The sequence below is a fragment of the Apaloderma vittatum genome, unplaced genomic scaffold (genome assembly GCF_000703405.1).
Source record: "Apaloderma vittatum isolate BGI_N311 unplaced genomic scaffold, ASM70340v1 scaffold21798, whole genome shotgun sequence".
In the NCBI taxonomy this organism is placed as follows: domain Eukaryota; kingdom Metazoa; phylum Chordata; class Aves; order Trogoniformes; family Trogonidae; genus Apaloderma; species Apaloderma vittatum.
This window is the reverse complement of record NW_009731509.1, coordinates 11660-16969: the sequence shown is the minus strand read 5'-3', so window position 1 is coordinate 16969 and position 5310 is coordinate 11660. Positions and strand designations below refer to the sequence as shown.

General features: G+C 44.1%; 1 protein-coding gene across 1 annotated transcript in view; it reads left to right on the top strand.

The window, feature by feature from the left end:
• Nucleotides 1-4627: 4627 nt before the first annotated feature.
• Nucleotides 4628-5310, top strand: part of LOC104278289 (E3 ubiquitin-protein ligase NEDD4-like) — a gene marked incomplete at its 3' end in the record, with an annotated part of 12038 nt that continues 11355 nt past the window's right edge. Inside the window, exon 1 of the mRNA XM_009875216.1 lies at nt 4628-4672. The remainder of the gene's footprint in view (nt 4673-5310) is intronic.

The following is a 5310-nucleotide window of genomic DNA, read 5'->3' as shown; positions in this document are numbered from 1 at the left end:
TTGGTTTGTTCAGTATCTAAAGAAAAATGGATTCTCCTCTTTTCAGAGGCTGTTCGTAGCGCGGTAATACTAATAATAGCAGGAACTCGCTCTTGCCGCATGTCACAGAGCGCGCCTTTTATAACTGTGACCAGTGTTAGAGCCAGGAAATACAAGTCCATTTCCAGCACTCTTGCGTGTCATACCTTTAGTTATAATGGGGATCTACGCAGGAAGCCATTTTATTATAATGAATGGAATAAATCTTTAACTTGCTGTCTTTTCCCTGGCATTGTCCGGAGTTTTTTTGGATGTTACTCATGTTTTAGGAATGCGTCAGATCTTGGCATAGGTGCCCGGTGTTTTTAGTACGTTTAAATAAGCAGTGGCAACACAAGAGAAATATTTTAGAGTTTAAGTAATTTATGCTTATGTACTGCTGTTCACGTAATCCTCCTAAGTAAGGCTTGAGTGGCTGTGTTTGTCCATGCTTGCTAGGAAATAGACTGTTTCCACTGAGCTGTGACAGTTTGGAGCCCTCCTGCCTTGTCTCTGGAGCTGCACCTTAAGCATGATGTCTGTTCGTCCTCGTTTAGTTCATGAAGGGCCTCTGCGTGCATGTTGCGTGGCTTTATCTTGTCTCGAGCAAGCATGCGCAAGTGTATGTCGTAGCCTGGGAACCAGTTATTCTGTCTCTTATCATTAACTCCCTGTAAGGGATGGCAATTACACCAGAGGGTTTCCAGTAATTGAGTCTTAACATGCGAGAGATCTGGCCGAATGCAAATAAATTCCTTCTGATGCGCAGCACTGTTCTAGGGGCTGTCCTTAGTGCCCACGCAATGACCCGTACGCGTCTCTTAGAATCTAGTAATGCACCTGACGTACCTTGGTTTGCTTTGCTCTTTCCAAGTCGTTATGAAGCCGTGTAAATTGGAAATTCAGCAGAGCTGGCCCATAGTTGGACGGCGTTGTTGGCATTAACACGTCCCTGCAGCAGGCCTGGCTTTGAGTTGAGAGAGAAAGTGTTGTGGCAATGAAAATGTAACTGGCACTGTTCTTGTATTAAACGTCTGTGAACAGTAAACTTTTATTTATTTTTGCACAGATGAATAACAGAAGGTAATTATTTAGGAAATAAGCTGGTCTTTGTATTTTGCTCTGCCTTCATTTACAGATTTGGAATAGGGAGAACCACAACCACCAAAATTTATTCTGTTATATTGTGTGGTTAAACTGTATGCCTTCCAGGTGAGCAAAACCACTGAGTAACTTCACATTACTGGGATGCTTAATGCCAGGCACTACAGCACCAGTGTTTCCTCCAAAGTGCAGCAAGAGCAAGAGGAAACCCTCTCGTCTGCGTTTAGGAAAGATGCAGTCAAATTGTTGATCCTGAGATACCACCTGCAGCAGGCTTTAGTCAGTGAAAGGGTGGGGCTGGGGCTGCCCGTTTCACGCCTCGGCCTGGCACGGGCAGGCGATCGGCACGTTGCAGCTTACGGCCGAGACGAGAGCACAGCGTGGACTTGTGAGGAGCGAGGTGCTAACAGTGTGTTTCTGTGATTCCCCTCTAACAGACAGGGTAGTGTGAGATCTGTGAAATCTGGAGAGGACACCCGCAAGAGATCTTGGTATCTGGAGAGGCTGGGAACACGCAGGGTGTCTGATTTGCTGTTGCAGTAGCTCCCTGGGAAGGCAGCGCTGGTAACGAGACAAACATTTCCCAGTGCAATGCCTTTCCAAGTACGAAGGCAGCTCGCAAGGACTGAGGTAACTGCTGCTCTGTGTTGGCTGTGTTTTTAAGAGCGCCAAGTTTAGATTTATGAATATTTACCTGTTTTGTCGGTATTTGGAAATCCGTTACAATGCTACCTTTTATATAAAAGTTCTAATAAATAAATCTGGTAGTAATAAGGTACAGTTAGTTCTAATTTGATGATTTCTAATCTAATCATTTTAGTGTTAACTATTCCTCCTCTTGCCTTTAATTCCTACTTTGTTGTAAGTAAGCGTCCTGGCGTGGGTCAAACAGACCCAGTTCTGTTCAGGGATTTTACTTTTCAGGGGCTGGCCCAGCCCTAAACCTTGGCAGTGAGAAAGAAAGCACGAGGTCCGTATGCAAAAAGCTTAGCCTTACTTCTGTAATAATGCAATGTTAATAAAAGCTTGGTATGGGAATAATTTTAGGTCAGGAAGCTGGGAACATCATGATCATCTGGAAATGCCAAGGGAATCGTAGGTGGGTGGAGTGTTATTACCCAATCTGGTATTTGGCCAGGGAACCAAAGCCTCTGAAATCCTCTCTGGGCTTGTTGATAACCACAGCTGATCACCCCAGGACTCACCTCCACATCACAGAGGAGTGTCAACACACAGCGATACAGCTTCTCTTGTGTCTTTTAATTTTTTTTCTTCGTAGGGCTCACGCTGTTTCACAGTCAGATGTCTGCACTGAGACCGTAACAGTGCGTAGGTGTTTGAGGTATTACATCTCAGGTGGCAGCATTAAACCACGCAGAGTATCATGCCTGTTGATGTTTTAGCTTCATGTCACTGCCACAGCTTCATTGACGTGGAATTAAAGTCTTAATTACTTAAGTGCCTATTGATCAAGTTTTGCTGCGTAGCCGAAAGGCCCCTGTTTGGACATGGTAAAATTTTCAGGCGCTTTCAGAAGTTTGTGATGGGTTTTAACAACATGGTATATGGTACAACATAGCTGTTGTGTTTGAGCACACAGGAAAGAAATTAGAGGATTCTTGCATCTGCTTTTCTAGGATATCAATGTGTAAACAAACTAGATGGTTGGGCAGATTTGGGTTTCCTAAATAGACAAGATGTCTTTATGTCCCTGCCAAAACCCAGAAGTGATCACCTGTTGTGTTGAGAGAGCTAGCGGGAAAATAGGACAGTGTCTGAAATGAGATTTTACCTCCTTTGTAAAACCGAATAAATACCAGGTTTTAGAAATAATGCTCACTTATGAACTCAAATAATTATGAGCTTATTTGTTACTTTCAAATATCATTATTCTGAAGTGGGCTGTTTTCCTCCTTTAATTCCAAATTGAAATGGATCGTGAGGAGTACGTGTTGGTTTGAGATGTGGTACCCAAAATAAAGAAGAAACTGTCTGTGAGTCTCTTCTGTAGCGAGCGGTAGGTTCATCTTTTCACTGACTTTTCAGAAACAGAGGTACTAAACCACCCAAACAAAACCCTGCTGGCAAGTGCTGGTTTGGAACAGCGGATGGGCTAACTTTTCGCAGTCGCTCTGGGGCATTAAAGACCGAAGAGGAAGCTTTGGGATAGCTTTTGTTAATCGGCGCGGGGCCGTACTCGGAGGCTTCCCGCGAGCCCAGATTGGTCCCCGGCCGGCAGGGACCGGCTGCCAGCGGCCGAGGGCCGGGAGCTGCCCAGGAGGAACTCGTCCTGGCACAGGGACTGCTCCTGACAGCCCCAGCCCATCGGTAGGATGTTCCCGTAAACCTGGAACAACGAGACTGGCCGTAAAGCTTTTTCTGCCTGCTGCAGGCCCTCTCCAGTGAGCTGACTTCTGGGGGCTGCTCACAAAATGAAACAACCGCTTGCCTGCATGCAGTGTTACGAAATGACCTGTGTGAGGTAAAGGTTACGAGGATACACATAAGCATCACTGCCCAGCCAACAGAGGCTTTGTATGATGTTATCACATAAAATATGGATTTAATATTAAAACTTAATGCTCTGCTATGAGAAAAATGTAAACTTGGCTTTGGAGCAGCAGTATGCACTTCCTGGAATTCTGTGCATAGTGTGGTTATAAATAAGCAGCAAGTTATTTGGGAATCACTAGGGCTGATATCTGGTATCATAAACAGTATCTGGGAGAAAGTGTTTCCCCTGACGAACAGCTGACGTTTGAGGAATGTAATACACTATATTTTGAAAATTCATGTCTTATTAAAGAATACCAAGTATACGTTAAGCTCAGTGACCAGCTCACAAAGCAGTCACACAGATGCTGTTTAATTACTTCATACCTCATGTGTCACCAATATTTCATTCCTTGGACCATTGAATAAAACATTTCCAAACCTAGATCAGATGGCTAGAATTCATCATGTTTAGGTAAGGTACTAAAATGACTGATAAGTGTCGGATTTTCAATTTATAATTTAAGTCTGGCTTCAAAATAAATTGATTTTGAAGGGAGTTGTCTTTTTTGTGCGTGTGTCTGTAGCACTGGAGATGTTATAGGTTTGTATTCAATTAAAAAAAAAGCTACCAAGGTTTGACATGAACATGTCAGTGACATGGCGAACAGTAATTTCACTCTGCTTTTTAATGCATGTGGGGACTAATTACTGGCAAGAGTAGATTATTACCTTGTGCTTTGAATTATGCACAGGTTGTCATCAGAGGAACCAGCCTTTGGGCAGCACCTCAACGTGCCTGCTGGGGGCTGAGAAGCCAGCTTGGACTGTCACAGCAAATGCTCCTCTGAAGGGCACAACCTGTGACATCAGATGATGGGATAAAGGGGTAGCAACTAGTCATGGCTAAAATAATGGTACTCAGCCATCTTTCTTTTTGCTTCATTGTGACTGGACTGGTGTTTATCGTTTTTTGCTTTTCTGCCTTTTTTTTCCTGTCTGACAGACTAGAGACGACTTCCTGGGGCAAGTGGATGTGCCGCTTAGTCACCTGCCGGTAAGCAGTGCTTTTGTCTTAGCGCCCTCTTCTGTGTCATCACCAGGTGTGAAAAGCCCTGGTGTTATTTAGAACTTAGTTCCATAGATAGTCCAGTTAAATTTTCTTAAAGCAGACATTCCCAGCATAGCATGAGAGGCTTAAAGAAAAATGCTGCGGACACCAAAATCCCACTGTGCACAGGCATTGGTTCCTTTCACGGGGACGAGGAACACAGTTGCTCTCTGCTCTCTCTTAAATTTCTAAACATCCAGGATTCACTTCCCATCCTGCTTCTCTCTCAAAATCCTTGTCTGGTTGGAGTCAGTTCACGAATGACATGTGGCCAGTGGACTGGTTGTTCCTCACTTTGCCATTGGTCATTAGTGGCCTATTAATCTTCTGGCCTCTTCCTTTTCCTCACTTTCCGTTACAGCAGGAGCAGCTGGAATTCTCCCTTAGCAAATTCTGGTTCATGCAGAACTTTTGTTAAAACATCTAAACCCCCGTGTTTTGGGGGTCCTATTAATCTGTCTGATTTTCTCTCAAATAACGTGCTGTCAGGGTTGTGGGATAGTAGTTCTGTCTGGGAAAGTGGGTAGTACATGGTGACATTACTTCCAACCTTGTAAAGCCAATAACCACAGACTGACACCAGA